Source organism: Sardina pilchardus, chromosome 22 (assembly GCF_963854185.1).
Source record: "Sardina pilchardus chromosome 22, fSarPil1.1, whole genome shotgun sequence".
Classification (NCBI taxonomy): Eukaryota; Metazoa; Chordata; class Actinopteri; order Clupeiformes; family Clupeidae; genus Sardina; species Sardina pilchardus.
Window position 1 is genome coordinate 2,181,324 of NC_085015.1, and position 20,853 is coordinate 2,202,176.

The window sequence follows — 20,853 nt, forward strand, 5'->3', positions numbered from 1 at the left end:
AGCGTTATTACATTTGCATGTTTGCTCTGCTTCTTCTACGGTAATTTGCCCTTTTGGGTTGTGGCCAGATTACCATGGTTACATCTGATTATGTAAACAGGCTTGAAACAACTGCTAGACCTCCTGTAATAGGACCATCACAATGCACCATGTGACTGTATTAAATCCAATTCAAGCAAGAGCGCCGTTTGGTTGTGTTCAAGACAGCCTACAAGCCTAAACAAGTCCACACGGCATATTTAAATCTATATCACCTCACGATAGGTTAACCACTCCCCTGCTCTTGAAGCTCCTGTGTGGAAAGATATAAAGTTGGCACACTTCATGATCTTCACTACACCAATTTTACCTTTCCTGTCATCAACAACGGCCGTCATTGTAAGGTAAAAGATTACTATTTCTATTAGAGCTGTGGTGATAGATGAACTTAGTACATGTCATAGTTAACTTTTAACACATTTAGGTGTATTTTCCAGACAGAGAAAAAAACTTCCATACAGTTTAATGTTTTTGCTCTGACACTCTTACACACATTTGAGTTCTAACTTGATTGTACAAAGTCAATGGTTATTGCATTTTCATCATTTTTTTAGGTGAAAAATACTAGATAATAATAGAATTGAAATGAAATGACAGCTATATATCTGATCATTTATGATATTTGTGAACAAAATGTTTTTTTTTTTTTTTTTTTTTTTTTTTTTTTGTTTTTTATGCCTTTAATGGACAGGACAGTAGAGAGAATGACAGGAAGTGAGTGGGAGAGAGAGTCGGGGTGGGATCCGGAAAGGACCACGGGGCGGGAATCGAACCCGGGTCGCCGGCGTACGGTGCAGGTGCCCCAGCCAGTTGCGCCACTGCCGGGGCCGTTTTTGTTTTTTTTATGGAATAAATTCTACTACTTTACAAAGCATTACAGGCTTTTGAAATGCATAACACAACAAATAACATTTTCATACACACACTTTCAAATTTACACTACACTAAATGTATTTACCTTTTTTATCCATTCCAATTAGGCTGCTAAGTATAATGACTAGTTTACTGTTCACTTCCTGCAGCAATATCCTCACCTAACTCAAAGCAGCCATCATAAACGGTAATCAAACATTGCTCACATACAGATAAAACAAAAGCATGTCTCCGTGAAAACAGCAAAAGACCATTTAGGCCAGTCAATCTAGCGTTTGACCCATAACTAATTGCAATAGTAATCATTCCAAGTTTTTTGTGACCCCTAGGTATATCTAATTAATATATTAATATAAAAAATCTACCCATTTATATTTAGTGGAACATACTTTTTTTCAATGTCAAAAGGTAGCAATTTCCAATGCATTTTGCCATACTACTCAAGCGAGTAGGACGCATTTCTTGCTGCTCCTGCTTTACTATCCCTTTAGCAATTTTCACTCTTTTTCTTTATTTTATTTCATTTACAAGCTAGGTTAGCAAAGACGGTGAAACTTTAATAGTTAGTTTTTACTTTACATGAACGGCAAGTCACCTTGAAGTTGGATTAAACAACATGCACTCCTCCGGCCCGAGACGCAGGAGATCATGTAGTAAATGTACTGAACTAGAACAGAGGATTTCTGCCTTGGAATCAAAGATTGGTGCCCTTTCATCAAAGACGGATGAACTACGAGAGACATCTCATGAAGTGAGTACAGTGACAACTGGAAATGCAGAGAATGTAACTCAACAATCTTCCAATAGCATTGAATGCATCGACCTCACAAAGCAAAATGAGAGTTCTGAGCCTTGGCGCAGGCAAGGTGCCAGGCCAAAAAGCAAAAAACGTAATACAAGAACTGTACGTACCTCAACACCAGTAAACTCAGATGTTAATTCCAGGCCTCGGATCAGAAATACAGACAGATCAGCAAACCATAGGGCTTGTGGTCCTAGGGGTGACCCAGAGCCCCTAAAACTATGGAACAGATTTGAATGCCTCCAGGACGTGAGAGAGGTTTTTCCCAGGGAAAAAACCCAAAACAGGCAGCGAGCAAACCACAACAATAGAAAGACGGGCACAGACAAGAAGCAGCACTCGGCACCTGTTCATCCCACAACCCTCATTCTAGGCGACTCTACAGTGAGACTTTTAAATGGGGAAAGGATGATTGTATGTTGTTTCCCAAATGTTTCAGTGTCTGACACAAAAAACAAACTGGCAGAACTGGTGTCAAAATATACAACTATCAAGCGCATCATTGTGCATGTTGGAGCAAATGACATTTACAAAGAACAACTGTATGTCCAACAAGATTTCAAGGAACTTTTCTCTGCTCTATTTGAACTTGGATTACAAACTTTCATCAGTGGCCCACTCCCAGCAGAGGGAAGCTTTGTTTTTACGAGACTGTTTAGTTTAAACACCTGGCTCGCAAAAACATGCTTTTCAGTTGGGATGAATTTTATTGACAATTTCAACCTTTTCTGGAATCGCAGGGAATATTTCAGACCAAAAAGCACAGAGCTGAGTTGGACTGGAGCCAAGATCTTAACACAGAACTATCACCTCTCTCTCTTGCACCCAACATTTTCTCTGCCAACCTTGAGCCAAGCCTCTGATAAGCGCTCAGTAGCCACACAAACGGAACAAACTGAGGACATCAACATGCAGACCTTGGAGAAACATAAACAACCAGAACAACAATGCCCAGCCACGTCCACTGGACATGATAAGATGGGTGCTGCTAAAATGATTCATAGTAAATCACTGGCGTCAAACTCTGCGAAATCTCAGCAAACAAATGGATGTCATGAACAGGAGAAGATAGCACCTATCAAAGCTGTTGGAAGGCTATCAGAAAGGAAGGGTCATGTACCAGTGCCCCTCCCCACCTCCGTTGACTCCTTGCCACCACAAAGCCATAACAACATGGAACACACTACTGGAATACTTGCTAATAGCGAAGCAACAAACCCCCCAGGACCCCATCTGGCAGATGGAGACTCTGGACTTTTATTCCTTGATTTCCCATCACTACACACACCCAATAACCACCCCACCCAATCCAACTACCCAGGCCACCCAAACCCACCTAATATCCCATCCCAATCCCTTCCTCATCATTCCACCACCCAAACAAACTCCACAGGATCCCCCACATACCCGTCACCATCCCCACTCAAGCACATGATGTTCCCTGCAACAATGGAGAGACTGCTACCAGCAGCCAGGCAGATTTTCAACAGCCCAAGACCTTCAGCACTGAAGCGCAGTGCACCTCCACGCCCTCCCCCTCCGCATGCAAAAGGATCACCTACGCAGCAACAACTTCATGAGAGTATTGTATGATATTCTGTGGGTCCCTGCAATAGAAATGGTAGTGACAGTAGTTTTGAGAACATGCCGGGACCCAGTAAGCCTATGTCATTTTCTATTCCTGTTCTGACAAGTAATAGAAGACTAGCACATCGAGCCTACAGGGTAAACCAGTCAAATCTCCTACCTGTACCACTACAGCCTCATATTTCCCCAGTGGATCATAGCTCCCCAACTCTTACAGCAAAACTAGCTCTCCTAAACATCAGATCTCTTTCAAACAAATCATTCTTAATTAATGATCTTATTTGCACATACAACCTTGATTTTTTACTCTTAACTGAGACATGGTTAGACCAAGCAAACAGTGCTGCTACCCTCATCGAATCTGCTCCACCAAATTTCAGTTTTTTGAGTGCTACCAGAGCAAATAAAAGAGGAGGGGGGATAGCTACAATTTTCAAGGCATCCTTTCAGTGCAATCAGTCATCATTTGGTGAATTTACTTCATTTGAATATCTGTGTGCAAGCATTAAGTCTTCTCCTCAGATTTTACTACTGACTATTTACAGGCCTCCAAAACATTCAGCTAAAGTCTTTCTTGAAGAGTTTGGTGAACTGCTATCAGTCATTTGCATAGAGTTTGACTGTCTTATTATATCAGGGGATCTAAACCTACATGTGGATAATCCTGAAAACAATTATGCCAAGGAATTCATTGCACTAATCGACACTTTCTCCCTAACACAGCATATACAGGAGCCAACACACTCTCAAGGCCATACACTCGACCTCGTTATCACAAAGGGTCTCAATGTCTCCACAGCTGTTAAAGACCTGGCGTTATCTGATCATTTCTGCGTGTTCTTTGATGTGTCTATGTCCCCACACAGTCAGAACAGATCTATGTTGGTAAAAAGGAGAATCATAAATGATAAGACAAGTGTTCTTTTTGAGCAAGCACTCTCACAGACATCAAGTAATTTGTCAGACTCAGTAGAAGACTTATTGGATCACTTTAATGCAAAAATGGCAAACATTATGGATGGCATTGCTCCCTTAAAATCCAAGAAAGTTAAGGACAAACAGAAAGCACCATGGAAGCAAAATCCAGCGGTTAAACTCCTAAAAAGAGAGTGTAGGAAGACTGAAAGAAAATGGCGTAAATACAAACTTCAGATCCACTATGACATCCATAAAGACATGCTCCGCACATATAACTTTGAAATGTGCAAAGCAAGACAGTCTTTCTTTTCTAACATCATCAGTAGGAGTTCAAATAACACTCGTGTTTTATTTTCCACTGTCGAAAAGTTAACAAATCCTCCCTCACAATTAGTGCCCGAACTTCTCTCAACTAATAAATGCAATGAGTTTTCATGTTTTTTTAAAGGTAAAATTGACAAAATCAGACTCAATATATCTGCTAAATTACTCATTCAACACCCGGAACTTCCAGCTACAAATAGAGGGAAACTTAACTTGATGTCAGAGTTCAATTTGATAGACTACGAAACACTTGAAAAAACAGTACAGATTCTCAGCTCCTCCACGTGTGTCTTAGACACCCTGCCTACAAATTTCTTCAAAACTGTTTTTCACCTTATAGCCTCAGATGTCCTTCACATTGTAAATACATCACTGCTGTCTGGCACTTTTCCTAAGTCACTAAAAACAGCTGTTGTAAAGCCACTGCTCAAGAAGAATAACCTGGATGCCTCCATTTTAAACAATTACAGGCCCATATCCAATCTACCTTTTATTGGCAAAATTATTGAAAAAGTAGTCTTTAATCAACTAACCACCTTCCTAACATCAAATGGGTATTTTGATTACTTTCAGTCTGGTTTTCGGGCAAATCACAGCACTGAAACAGCTCTCATTAAGGTTTTCAATGACATACGTCTCAACACAGATTCTGGTAAAACATCAGTCCTAGTGCTACTGGACCTTAGCGCAGCATTTGACACTGTTGATCACAATATTTTACTACACAGACTAGAACACTGGGTTGGATTTACAGGCATAGTTCTAAACTGGCTCAAATCATATCTACAAGAAAGGAGCTTCTTTGTTGCCATCGGCAACTGTACCTCAACACCAACATCCCTGACCTGTGGTGTTCCCCAGGGGTCGATCTTGGGGCCACTATTATTCAACCTCTATATGCTCCCACTTGGACAAATCATCCAAAATAATTTGATTTCATATCATAGCTATGCAGATGACACACAAATTTACTTAGCTCTGTCACCAAAAGACTATGGTCCCCTTGAATCTCTATGTCAGTGTATAGAACAAATCAACACTTGGATGGCTCAAAATTTTCTTCAGCTGAACAAAGAAAAAACTGAAGCAATTATATTTGGTAAAAAGGAGGAAAGGATTAAGGTTGCCACTCTCCTTGAAACAAAAGGATTGAAAGCAAAGGATACTGTTAAAAATCTCGGTGTATTAATCGACAGTGATCTAAATTTCAACAGTCACATGAAAATGATAACTAAATCAGCTTTTTATCACCTCAAAAATATTGCCAAATTGAGAGGGCTAATGTCAAAACATGACTTAGAAAAACTCATTCATGCATTTATCTCTAGCAGGGTTGATTACTGCAATGGGCTTTTCACAGGCCTTCCTAAAAAGACTATCAAACAGCTTCAGATGATTCAAAATGCAGCAGCTAGGGTTCTCACAAAAACAAAAAGAACTGAGCACATTACTCCAATTCTTAAATCTCTGCACTGGCTTCCAGTATTCACAGAGTTGACTTTAAAACACTACTAATTGTTTATAAATCAGTAAATGGAGCAGGACCTAAATACCTATCAGACATGTTTCAGCAGTACACACCTTCTCGTCCTCTGAGGTCTCAGGAGAAAAACCTCTTAGTAAAGCCTGCTGTTAGAACTAAACATGGCGAAGCAGCTTTTAGCTGCTATGCGGCTCAGCTTTGGAACCAACTTTCTGATGACATTAAAAAGGCCCCAACTGCAGCCTGTTTTAAATCTAGACTTAAGACCAAATTGTTCTCAGATGCTTTCTGCTAACTGTCTCTTAATTACTCCATCTGGAGTCTTTTATGTTAATTATTCCTTATTGATTTGATCTTGATTTATGCTTTGTTTTTATTTTCTATTATGATCTTTTTATTATTATTATTATTATTATTTTTATTACTATTACTCTTTGCCCATCTATGCTTTTATCTGCTATAATTACTGTTTGGTTTTTGTTTATGTAAAGCACATTGAATGACCTCTGTGTATGAAATGTGCTATATAAATAAACTTGACTTGACTTGACTTGACTAGGGATTTACTACTGGTGAAATGGGTAAAATTTTAAACTATAGATATCAAATTGAAACTTTCACAGTTGTTTACTCACATTAAGGCAAAGATTTTTTGTATTGCAAGTTTTCTGAAATGTGATGTTTAGATATGCAAATGAGACCAGTTTTACTTAAAAATGCAATAATTTGCATATATTTCTAGAAAACTAAATCTGAACAATAGGTACAGTCAGCTTCAAAGTAATTGCTACATTTTGCTTCTATATTGGATACCAAAAGCCTATGCAAAGGGAATATTATATATTACTTCATATCAAAGATTCTAGAACAGAGCAAGATGGATCACTGGCCGGAGAATACGTTGGATTTTTTGAAGTACATTCTAACGCTCCATGGGCGCCATTTTGGTAAGCCGAAAAGTAATAAATCGTGCCTTTCACACGGCCAGATCATTACCGAGTAACAAAACAAAACAAAAAACAGCTGGCAACGGCAAAAACAGCTGTTGAGGTGGGTTTATATGATTGGAACTGTGTCAGAAATGTTGCTGAGCTTACCAAAATGGCGCCCTGTACCGTACTTCATTCTTTTGACGCAACTGATCCATCTTGCTCTGTTCTAGAATCTTTGCTTCATATCACCTCAGAAATGAGGAAATCAAGTCGAGTCAAAATCAATGCGTTTCAATGGAAGTACATTATAGAACAAATGATCGTCAATGATATGGTATGATGGAAGTATCTCAGTGCATGCCAACTCACTTGATATGCTGTCTAAAGGTCAATATCTTCCTTATGTGACTTGGCATGTGACTTGAGATACTTCCATCATACCATATCATTGACAATCATTTGTTCTATACTGTAATGTACTTCCATTGAAACGCATTGATTTTGACGTGACTTGATTTCCTATATAGCAAACTCCTGTATGGTATCAAATTCAAGACTCATATTGCATCCAAATTTGTTTGACAAATAAACACTTTTTTTGCCTTTACTTTGTTCATTGCAATGCAGTAAAATAAATATCAGAGAATCATCATGTGTGCACGTCATGTGTGCTACAACACTAACAAGTCAGGTCAGATCAGCTTATTTCTGGAAGGTAGGCCTACACACCACATATTTCTGTAAATTGCTCAGACCCAAAGTATCCCTCCATCATGGTTCTTGCCATTTAGAGCAGTCAGGCCTATACAACCAAGTCATGTCGAGCTGCTTGCTGTGGTGAGATACACGTCAAAATGTAAGAATTTGTATAGTAGCCTGCTTTTTGAATTTGTATTATTTAAAAATCTAAAATAAATCAATGCAAGTATTTATGCATGATATTGTGGCAGATCTGGGTAGCCTAGACTGTGCTGAAAAAAAAAAACAGTATGTAGCATGTGTGAATGGCACTTGCAATGAATGGGGGGGGGGGTGTAAGTAGGGCCCCCTAGGATTTTTTGCTTAGGGCCCCCACAGACTCTAGAATTGCCTCTGCGTCAAATGCTACTGTGGCTACTGTAGTTCGTTATCACCATGTTACAAACAAACTCAAAACAATTAAACTGATCCTAAAAAAATAAAGTATGACCACTAGAAGCAATAGGGCTGACCTACATGCATAGCATATTGAAGGCATTTAACTAAGATCCCATCGTGGGCCGAGATATATTTTTTCTAAAAGAAAATCCCATCCACTCCCGCTAGCCTCTAGGAACGCAACCAGTAGGGGGCGATGAGATTACTTTCCCTCCCTATCAAGTCCTCACTTTAGATGAGCTCACAAAATACAGTTAATAGAGTTAATCTTGAAATATAGTATTAGGAGGTGGTTTATAAAACATGTATTCACATCCTAACTAATCATTAGTGCATATGTATGTAACAAATGTTAAATAATGGAAATAGTTATTCATTAACAAAATGTTATTGCATGATATATTAAGTATTACCAATAAGTTATGAAAGTATTTCAAAAATAGGCTTATTTACTGTGAACAAACCATTCATAACTTTGTGAAAAAAATGCTTTACTGATGATACATTATGCATGAACGATAGATTAATAATGATGAACAAACCATTAACTAATAGGTAACAAATGCTTAATAGATGATGAATTGTGTGAAGTTATTATAAAGTGTTACCACATTTTTTTGTGTTACCTATTTTTATTACAAATATTTACATTTTCTGACATTTTCCAGGTGAAAAAGTCTACCGAATTTTCTACTCAATAGACGACACAGAAAGATGGCACAAAGGAATCCTCAAGGTACCAGACTATCGTCTGTGATGATAAACTTGTAATGTGATTAATTTGTTTTGTATCAGTTTCTAAAACCCCCCAACAATATAAACTTGTAATGTGATTAATTTGTTTTGTATCAGTTTCTAAAACCCCCCAACAATATATATGTATATGGAATCACTACTCTTGTGGTCACAGATATGCCTCAATCATGTTTTTCTCTAAAGGCCTGAACACACCAACCCGATAATTGGCCGTCGGGCAGTCGGGGGCGGTCGGGGCTAATTTTGGACAGTTTTGGCCGACTTGACATGTAGAGTCGGCCAGTGGCCGTCGGTCTCAATTACCAATCTGATTGGTTGAATCCTAACCCTTCGTAACATCTACAGATGGTACGGGTTGAGAATGCTCCTTTCTTTCCCGCACATCGGGACTCCCGAAGCATCGGGACTTTAATTAAAACTGCAACCGCAAGGGGGCAACATAAGACCGCCTTAATAAAATGAAGGTTCGGCTCATACCGGAAAACACGGAAAAACCCGAAGACACCGCGCTGGTGACAAGCGGAGAAAAGAGACATCACGCTCGGCATGTCAGATTGCAGTTTCAGAGTTTTCGAATGTTTTACAGCGTACCTCACAGCTGGCTCTCTCACTCGACGTAGCCTATAACTCAGTCAGTCCAGCAGAGATGCCAGAGCAACGTTTTGGTCAATGGAGAGGGAGAAAAAGGCTCCGCATATCCGTCTCATTTAATCCGTCTCATTTAATCATTAAAATGAAGGTGATGACTGGCGAAATTATAATCAAACGACGTTTCAATAAACCATTGTTGAAATTAATGAAAATGGTTTTAGAAGCCTTCAATTCAACCTGAAAGACTCGATATAGGCAACCTTAGATTAATTCATTAATTCATTACGGTTACAAAACCGCATTTCCGTGAATAGGCTATTATTGTCAAGGCGAAGACGAAAGAGATGGACAAGATGGACATTTAGTCTACATTTATGCTAGGAATACTTAGAAATGTGTAGGCCTAGGCTATTTTAAAACGGAGGCATGTTCATTTTAACCGGCGACGCTGGGTAGCTTACCCAGCACTTTATCACAGATTTTGTCCCCACCACTTTTGACAACTGAAAATAAAATGTATTTAACAGAAATATCTTTAATAGGCCTACATGCCTATCATGTCACTTTACTTATAACCGTAGGCTACATGCATGGAGAAGATCGCGCATTTTGTAACATTGTAACAATGGATGGTCAGATATGCGATAGGGCAGTGAGGGTGATTCATTGTAACCATCGACTAGTAGGCCTAGCTCCGCAAAAGAAGTTTCTAGCAACTTAGAATATATGGATCTCGTTATGCATGTTCATGTTGATTCAGAGATAGACATAGACTACCGTGGGCTACTGTGCGTCAATATAACAGCATTTTATCATGTGGTGAATTAATGACTAACGTCAGTTTAACATGTCAGAACTTTTGATCGGCGTTTCAAGTGCATGCCGCGAATAAATGAACTCGACTGACTGAATCCTTTATATTTGTTGGCTAATTGCGAAGAGATTGACACTCGAACTGTGGCGTAACTGGTTGAGGCATCTTAATCATACGTCAGCGACCGGGGTTCAAAACTTACTCTACGAACCTCCGGAACCCATTAAGACAAGAGGCATTATTTTATTAAAAAGTTTTGCGATTTTTTATGATTGTTATGTCTGCTGAAAAGAAAAGTTAGTATGTGAATTTGTGGTTCAGCACACACACACACACACACACACACACACACACACACACACACACACACACACACACACATTTTTACATTTGCATAATAGGGCTCGGGCACACGCCTTGCATTCTAGGAATATAGCCGCCATTTGGTAGCGCACTGAACGTAATATCCATTCATTCAGATGCACAAGACAAGAAGCAGAAATATAGTAGCGATTTATTCTTTTCCTCTTGCGATCGTGGGTTGCACTGTTACACCCCACTACACAGCAACATACTACCAAGAAGGCAAAAACTAAGTAACAGGAACACACTAAAAGGCGGGAGTAAATCCATAGTAATCCATAGTAAACTAAGGAGTGAAGCTGCCAATGTGGCTGTGCCCGCGAAGTTTTGATGTCATGATCCCGAGCCCTAGTGTCAGGAAGTGTCTGTCGAGAGAGAGGGGGGAGGGAGGCAATCGTCCTCAATGCCGCATAGGCTATAATGTCTAGTGAACTGGTTAGACAAGTGTGGGGGAGGGGGAATGATCGCACATCACAATTGCTCTTCATGAAATGGGTAGTCTCACAGACGTTTGTCGATGTTTAAACGTAGCCTACTACATCACTTGCGAAATCGGACGTGGCACATAGAATTATTAGGCTACTGGATTTAATATAGCATAGACTTTGTTCATCCTATTTTAGCCTATATTAAAATGTAATGTGCTGCGGGGAAGCATTGGGGAAGTCAGTTTAAGTTGTCCTGTAACAATTTGCCTCTTATTATAATCAAGAGTATGCAGCCACTACGCACATAATAGTCTAGGTTACGGGCGGATGCGAGCAACCCCATGCAGAAGAAGGCCTTAAGTTAACGGACTGAAGGCCTGTTTACATGTCAAACATGCATTAAATCTAAGAAACGAAAAACACAAATATCATGTATTGTGTCGTAAACAGTTAATGACTTCGTGGCCAGTATGCGCAACTGCATCGCGCAGTGAGCTGAAGGATAGGAGGACCGACACTTATTAACACAAAGCTTTGTAAAGCACTAACAACCACCCCTCAAAGTTCATTGTCCATAAGTCCAAACAATAAGTATAAAAATCCGACAATCCAAAACGATAACGAGATCTCCCAGAAACGAAAAACAAGTTTGTTGAGTAGCCTAGTCCTTCCAACAATCTCAGCTTTTGCGTTTAGATAAAAGGCATTCTGTCCTGCTGTATTCCAATGAGAAAAAATCATCCACAAGGTAGGCTAAGGGTCACGGTAATGCAGCATGCAGGAATCTATATACGCACAAAACGAATGAATGGGTTATATCGGCCAAAACGAATGAATGGGTTGGGAGAGTCGTCTGGCTGTGTCAGCAGACTGCAGTCGGTCTCGAGGGGTTAAATAGCGCACGTACTTGAATTTTAATCTGAAGAAGACCACACGAAAATAAAATCAAATCAAAAAAGAAGGATTTCAAGTGTGCGAACCTTTTTCCATTTTTTAATGATTTAGCCTACTCTTGTTCTGCACCTTGACCGGGGATGTGCACAAACTTTTTTACTACACTTGAATTTTAAACCAACTCTTCTCTAGCCTATATCTTATAGCCATACTTTAATAATCAGATGTTATGCTCATTTTTGTAGGCTACACCTCACCGGCAAGCACGCACGCAAATGCTGCTTTTGCACATCTACAATATTGGCCAGGCTATATAGAATAGGCTTTTAGGACTGTATTTTGCCTTCGTGCAACTTTAGTTGTGCTCAATCTAAATTATTGTCAATAAGGATAGGTCATATTACCAAATGGCGAACCTCGAAAATTATTTAGGATATAGAGCCGTGTCCATTACGCATGCAGTTATTTTTTAGGCTATTGTTTTATTTGAGTGTTTTTGTCTACCATGGCAAACATAGTTGAAACGTTCGCTCTAAACTTATGTATTTCCAATCGGCTTTCACAAAACCGATGAGGTCCAGATCTCAGTGGCCTCATAGCTGCCTACAGCCATGCATAGTAAGCCTAATGATAGCCTAATAGTTATGACATTAATAGCCTATTAATGACCTCATGTCGGAATGGCACGTTGTTTGAAAAAAAAAAGTTAAATAGGCCTAGGCCTACCGCCGAGTGGGGATATGTCGGAATGAACAGCGGATACCAGCTGGGTTGTAAAACATTACTGTATTCGTTGATCTTATCGATGCAGTCCTTGCGGCCACTTCTCCCCATCGTAGGAAACTTTCTGTTTAGTGTTGACAACACAAAGGCCTTCACGTTGTGTGGCAGTGCTTGCTTGCCCTTCGATCCATCCCAGTTGGTGGTTTTGCACCTGTCCCTGAGTTATAGTCTATATGAGTAAGCGCTTATGCTCTAACCGCATAATAAAAGAAGCACCTGCAGCAGTGCTTATGGCAAGGCTATTAACACCTGTCACTGAGCTATGGACAAGCAGTTATGCTCGAAAATTATCATAATAACAGACACACCTAATTGTATGGCTCTATGTTTAAACACATCAAATTAGCAAGCATTTCCGCAGCAACGTTTGCTTTCTTTTTCAGTAGGTCCGCGGTTGCTTGGTCAATTGCGCAGCAAATTATCAGATCACCGGACCTAATTTCACTCCATGTCTCGCGGACCAGCAGCAGTCTCCACGTTTCGCGGCCCATAGTTTGAGAAACGCTGCATTAAAGTGTCATTAGGTTGTAGGCTATATGTTTAGTGATTTCTTTGTGTGTTTTTCATTGTAGTGTGTGTGCATTGAGTAGTTCCTTAAAATACGGAACAAAGAGCGTCCCGTATCTGTTCAATACGGAAGAAGACTAACTATTAGCCTACTTATATATTTCTTATAACGAAACGCGAAGAAAAAATACGAGGACTGACCATCTCGTTTCTCCGCGTTTCCCCCAATACCATGGCGACAAAGAGAAATAAATATGATTTGACATTTAAGCTGATTGCTGACAAATTTGCCACACAATTCGGGAGAAGCAGCGGACAGGAGCGCCACCACAAGCAAGCACTTCTAGCCCAAATTAACATGGCAACGTTGCCTATGACTAAAGTGTCTAAGTAGGCTAGTCCTACTAATATTACATTTGATTGGTAGCATGTTTGTAGCGCGCCAGTTTACCCATCCCCTACATCAAAACAGCTTAGAATCAATCAAAGAATCAGCTGTGTCGGCGTTAGGCTGTAGGCGATTTTCTATAACCATTTTCATTCATTTCAACAATGGTTCATTGAAACGTCGTTTGAATCATTTCGCCAGTCATCACCTTCATTGTAATGATTAAATGAGATTAAGGAGTCGACTATTGACGGATATGCGGTCTTCATCATTTTGAAATGCGGGATGAAACTTTCTGCCACCTGGTGGTTGTTTGGGTACATTGCCTTAGCCTCGAAAAAAATCGGCTTGACGGCCTGCGGGATCTCTTCGGGAGTCCCGCGGGAGAAGGTGCATTCTCAACCCGTACCCACTGTAGGTAGCAGAGGACTTAAACTAACCATTAGCCCTACATTCAGCGACGTAAGTTTCGGACCCATTTTGATAGATCTTCCTAACATATTTTTGCTAAAACTAAGTGTCTGAACGTGTGTTATTTCAGGTTATTTCCCATTCATTTTCGTTTACTGTGCTAATATTAGCTAGCAAGCTAGCTAGGTTAACGGGCGAAAAGTTTTTTATTCCGTGCCCAAGAGTGTTTTGTTGGCCTCACACACAAGCAATGGCAATAAAATAATACACACTATATCATTATATTTATATTTTCTTATTGCTTAATCAGTGAAGTCCGAAAACTAGTGGCAATTAGTTCCGCAAATCCTGCATGATATCTACTTGGCTCGGCTGACTCCGAAGCCTGCAGTTATGGGTAATGTATCAAACTTCACACACACGCAGAACGTACAATCGGCATCGGCATCACTTCGGTGTGCTCAGTGGCACTTTTTTGACCGACTTTTTTTTTTTTACAAAGCCAGATATTGTTAATTTGTTGCGTTTGTATTTTTGTTCTGTATTTTTGAGACACATCTGTGGTTTTTCTTTGTTTGTGAAAAAAAAATGAACATTGTCCAAGAGTTGTGATTCCATAATTTATGCCAGGGGTTGAAATAACATCTTAACGTAAATGTGCTATTTTACCAGTAGCGTGCGGTGGCTGTACGTTTTGGTGGGGCAGAAACATAAAATTAAAAAATGTAATATTTCCCAGGAGTTTGTTCTATGCTTAAATCATGTCACAGCCAGAAATGTAAGTGGAATATTTTGTAGATCAGCCCAGTTGACTAGTTCTAGATCAGATTTCTTTCGGTACCGTTCTCATCACGTTAAACCCATAGACCTAAAAGAAATGGACAAACAGACTCCGTTGTTCTCAGAAACCAGTAACATCACATCACTGTTTAATTTTACAAAAATATAAGTTATTAAGTTTTGACAGTTTTATTAAGTTTTCTTTTCTAAAATTAATTTTCAAATGCGCAAATAATTTGGCGCCCTCTGTACTCTGTCCATTTGTCACTAAATCAAATGCAAGGAGCGTGGCCACAAGGGGAGCAGTGGGTGGTAACTGCACAGTAGAGGGGCGCAAACCTCATTTGGCCAGTCATGTTTCTCAGTAATAGGAACCCGCTTTTGGAACGACTTACCAATAGAACTAAAAACACAAACTGAACTGAAAACATTTAGCAGTAAGGTAAAACACTGGCTGAAAGTAAATCAGGGTTGCAACCACTAGGACACGCATGCACACACACACACGCACACTCTATTGTCTATGTTTTACTGTACTGTCTGTTGATGCCTGGCTGCTCGCATTGGTGAGAGTTTGCAGGCGGTTGGGTATCTGGGGACTGTGTCTTATGTGATGTGATGTTTTGTTGTGTGTGTGTGTGTGTGTGTGTGTGTGTGTGTGTGTGTGTGTGTGTGTGTGTGTGTGTGTGTGTGTGTGTGTGTGTGTGTGTGACTGGCTGTTCGCATAGGTGAGAGTTTGCGGGCGGCTAGGTATATCTGGGGGTTGTATTGTATGTGATTTGTTGTCTGTGTTAGTGTATTGGGGTATGTTGTGACTGGCTGTCCATATAAGTGAGAGTATGTGGGCAGCTGGGTATCTGGGGGTTATGTTATGTGACTTACTGTTTGTGATGCTCCTTTGTATGCTGTGGTTATTCTGTTGTGTATGGTCAGGGTATGAACACTAAAATTACCTTTGATCTTTTGTTGGTCTATATGTGTATAGAGAGGTGTTTGCACACATATACTACACTTTTTAGATTACTTTTAGACTACAACATGTTTTTTAGAAAGGTCTGACCAGGGACTGGGGTTGCAAATTAGCCAACTGGCTAGAAACCTTTTATGTAACACATCTACAGACATTGTTATGGCATTGACTGTGATAGCTATGTATGTAATAATGTGCGCTGCATTGTCCCTGACAAATAAACTAATAAATTAAATAAAAATGGGAGGGGGCTGAAACAAAAATCTGTTTACTTTCCATCGTACTGCGCAGACTCGTACTCATTTGTGACGTTAGCCATCCTGTACGTTGCTGTATCTCGTCTGGTAGCATGCTAGATGGGATTTTCCCAACAACTGTCAATCCGTTAACGTTCGTTTTTAATTAGGGCCCGAGCACCGAGGTGCGGCCACTGAAAGTGGCTGCACCGTAGGTGCAAGGCCCTATTGTTTTTGCTCAGATTATTATTAGGGCCCGAGCACCGAGGTGCGGCCACTGAAAGTGGCTGCACCGTAGGTGCAAGGCCCTATTGTTTTTGCTCAGATTATTCTTATTAGGGCCCGAGCACCGAGGTGCGGCCACTGAAAGTGGCTGCACCGTAGGTGCAAGGCCCTATTGTTTTCGCTCAGATTATTATTATTCTTTTTTCCGTCTTACCTGTTTTTTTTTTTTCACCAACTTGGCATGCTCTAAAACTCTTGTAATTTGGCAGCCATTTGTAGAATTGCAATCGAAACTCAGAGACAGAGCTTTGACCTAGGGTGTGGCTCAGGGACTCTATAGCGCCATCTAGCGCGCTGTCTGTTGTGGTTGACACATACATTCACGGAAATGAACCAAATTTGGTGGACATGTGTGTTGTATGAATCTGAACAAGTTTTACATTTGAACTACGTAGTGAATCTTACAAGAATTTGAGTTATGATTATGATTATGATTTTTGCACATCATGTATTTTGAAACACTTCTCCTAGACGGTTTATCGAAATCATGTCATATCAGCACTAAAATGATCTTGAGGGGTTACCCGAGAGGAATTGCGACCAGATTTTTGAATTTTCGAAGTATATTGAAATGGCGAAGGTTTGAATTATGGCGTCTTATTACGAAACAGGAAGTTGGTGTTATAGGCAGAAAAAAGGTTATGAATTGGATGTAATTTGGCAGCTACATGTGGAATTGCTTCTGCTAGTCAGAGACAGAGCTCTGGCCTAAGGTGTGGCTTTGGGACTCTATAGCGCCACCTAGCAGCATGTTATCTGTTGTGGTTGACACAAACATTCACAAAAATGAACCAAATTTGGTGGACTTGTGTGTTATTGCTATGGCTAGTCAGAGACAGAGCTTTGGCATAGGGTGTGGCGTAGGGACTCTATAGCGCCACCTAGTGCATTGTCTGTTGTGGTTGACACAAACATTCACGAAAATTAACCAAATTTGGTGGGTTTGTGTGTTATTGCTATCGGTAGTCAGAGAGAGAGCTCTGGCCTAAAGTATGGCTTAGGGACTCTAGAGCGCCACCTAATGCATTGTCTGTTGTGGTTGACACGTACATTCACCAAAATGAACCAAATTTGGTGGGCATGTGTGTTATTGCTAAAGTTATTCAGAGACGGAGCTCTGGCCTCGGGTGTGGCTCAGGGACTCTATAGCGCCACCTAGTGCATTGTCTGTTGTGGTTGACACATACATTCACGAAAATGAACCAAATTTTCTTGGCATATGTGTTATTGCTATAGCTATTCAGACACAGCGCTCTGGCCAAGGGTGTCTTATGGACTGTATAGCGCCACCTAGCGCATTGTCTGTTGTGGTTGACACACACATTCACGAAAATGAGCCAAATTTGGTGGGCTTGTGCGTTATTGCTTTCGATAGTCAGAGATAGAGCTCTGGCCTAGGGTGTGGCTTAGGGACTCTATAGCGCCACCTAGCATGTTGTTAGTTGTGGTTGACACATACATTCAGGAAAATTGACCAAATTTGGTAGGCACATGTGTTGCTCATGCACATGCCCCCCAACACGCACATGTTGCTTTGTTAGATTCCGAAATGTCACAGGTCTCCGCACCGCAGGTGCTCGGGCCCGCCATCGCCGCTTGCGGCTATATTTCTTATTATTCTCTTTTCCTCTTAGCCCATGCGGCCCTTTTTCACCAACTTGGCATGCTCCAAAACTCTTGTAATTTGGCAGCTACATGTGAAATTACAGTCGCTACTCAGAGACAGAGCTCTGGCCTAGGGTGTGGCTCAGGGACTCTATAGCGCCACCAACCGAGCTGTCTGTTGTGGTTGACACATACATGCACGAAAATAAACCAAATTTGGTGGGCATGTGTGTTTTATTAATCTAAACAACTGTTACATTTACACTCTATAGTAAATATTAGAAGAATTTGAGTTATGATTATCATTATGAATTTTGCACATCATGTATTTTGAAACACTTCTCCTAGACAGTTTATCGAAATCATGTCATATAAGCACTAAAATGATCTTGAGGGGTTGCCCGAGAGGAATTGCGAACAGATTTTTGAATTTTTGAAGTATGTTGAAATGGCGAAGGTTTGAATTATGGCGTTTTATTAAGAAACAGGAAGTTGGTGTTATAGGCAGAAAAAAGGTTATGAATTGGATGTAATTTGGCAGCTACATTTGGAATTGCTTCTGCTAGTCAGAGACAGAGCTCTGGCCTAAGGTGTGGCTTTGGGACTCTATAGCGCCACCTAGCAGCACGTTATCTGTTGTGGTTGACACAAACATTCACGAAAATGAACCAAATTTGGTGGACTTGACCGTTATTGCTATGGCTAGTCAGAGACAGAGCTTTGGCCTAGGGTGTGGCGTAGGGACTCTATAGCGCCACCTAGTGCGTTGTCTGTTGTGGTTGACACATACATTCATGAAAATGAACCAAATTTGGTGGGCTTGTGTGTTATTGCTATCGGTAGTCAGAGACAGAGCTTTGGCCTAGGGTGTGGCTTAAGGACTCTATAGCGCCACCTAGCAGCACGTTATCTGTTGTGGTTGACACAAACATTCACGAAAATGAACCAAATTTGGTGGGCTTGTGTGTTATTGCTATTGCTAGTCAGAGACAGAGCTCTAGCCAAGGGTGTGGCTTAGGGACTCTATAGCGCCACCTAGCATATAGGCTGTTATAGTTGTCACATACATTCACGAAAATTAATCAAATGTGGTGGGCTTGTGTGTTATTGCTATTGCTAGTCAGAGTCAGAGCTCTAGCCAAAGGTGTGGCTTAGGGACTCTATAGCGCCACCTAGAGCATTGTCGTGGTTGACACAAACATTCACAAAAATGAACCAAATTTGGTGGGCTTGTGTGTTATTGCTGCAGCTAGATAAAGACAGAGTTCTGGCCTCGGGTGTGGCTTAGGGACTCTATAGCGCCACCTAGCACATTTTCTGTTGTGGTTGACACGTACATTCACAAAAATGAACCAAATTTGGTGGGCATGTGCTTTGCTATAGCTATTCAGAGACAGAGCTCTGGCCGAGGGTGTGGCTTAGGGACTCTATAGCGCCACCTAGTGTGTTACATATACATTCACGAAAATGAATCAAATTTGGTGAGCATGTGTGTTATTACTGCCGCAAGTCAGAAACAGAGCTCTGGCCTAGGGTGTGGCTTAGGGACTCTATAGCGCCACCTAGCGCATTGTCTGTTGTGGTTGACACATTCACGAAACCGAACCACATTTGGTGGGCATTTGTGTTATTGCTATTGCTAGTCAGAGATAGAGCTCTGGCCTAGGGTGAGGCTTAGGGACTCTATAGCGCCACCTAGCACATTGTCTATTATTGTTGACACATACATACACGACAATTAGGTACACTTGTGTGTTATTGCTGCCACTAGTCAGAGACAGAGCTCTGGGCCTTGGGTGTGGCTTTGGGACTCTATAGCGCCACCTAGCTTGTTGTCTGTTGTGGTTGTATACATTGATGAAAATTAACCAAATTTGGTGGCCATATGTGCTGCTCATGCACATGCCCACCAAGAAGTACGTGTTGCTTTGTTAGATTCCGCAAATGTCATGGGTCCGCACCGCAGGTGCTCGGGCCCGCCATCGCCGCTTGCGGCTATATTTAGGGCCCGAGCACCGAGGTGCGGCCACTGAAAGTGGCTGCACCGTAGGTGCAAGGCCCTATTGCTTCTGCTCAGATTATTAGGGCCCGAGCACCGAGGTGCAGCCGCTGTAGCAGCGGCTGCACCATAGGTGCAAGGCCCTATTGTTTTTGCTCAGATTATTATTATTATTATTATTATTATAGTTTTTTCCGTCTTACCGAATTCCTTTTTTCACCAATTTGGCATGCTCTAAAACTCTTGTAATTTGGCAGGCATATGTAGAATTCCATGTGATACTCTGAGACAGAGCTTTGGCCTAGGGTGTGGCTCAGGGACTCTATAGCGCCACCTAGCGCAGTTTCTGTTGTGTTTGACACATACATGCACGAAAATGAACCAAATTTAGTGGACATATGTGTTGTATTAATCTGAACAACTTTTACATTTAAAGGATATAGTAAATCTTAGAAGAATTTGAGTTATGATTATGATTATGATTTTTGCACATCATGTATTTTGAAACACTCCTCCTAGACGGTGTATCGAAATCATGTCATATAAGCAGTAAAATGATCTTGAGGGGTTGCCCGAGAGGAATTGCGACCAGATTTTTGAATTTCAAAAGTATATCGAAATGGCGAAGGTTTGAATTATGGCGTTTTATTAAGAAACAGGAAGTTGGTGTTATAGGCAGAAAAAAGGTTTTGAATTGGATGTAATTTGGCAGCTATATGTGGAATTGCTTCTGCCAGTCAGAGACAGAGCTCTGGCCTAAGGTGTGGCTTTGGGACTCTATAGCGCCACCTAGCAGCACGTTATCTGTTGTGGTTGACACAAACATTCACGAAAATGAACCAAATTTGGTGGGCATGTGTGTTATTGCTATTGCTAGTCAGAGACAGAGTTCTAGCCAAGGGTGTGGCTTAGGGACTCTATAGCGCCACCTAGCAGCACGTTATCTGT

The 20,853-nt window shown here is 40.8% G+C and overlaps 1 protein-coding gene across 3 annotated transcripts in view; it reads left to right on the plus strand.

Annotated features, from left to right (window-relative positions):
• Window positions 1-350: 350 nt before the first annotated feature.
• Window positions 351-20,853, plus strand: part of LOC134070023 (nuclear GTPase SLIP-GC-like) — a 98,135-nt gene continuing 77,632 nt past the window's right edge. For all 3 annotated transcript variants that reach the window (XM_062526208.1, XM_062526209.1, XM_062526210.1), the window contains exons 1-2: window positions 351-383; window positions 8,764-8,831. The gene's annotated coding sequence lies outside the window, so the exon portion shown is untranslated. The remainder of the gene's footprint in view (window positions 384-8,763; window positions 8,832-20,853) is intronic.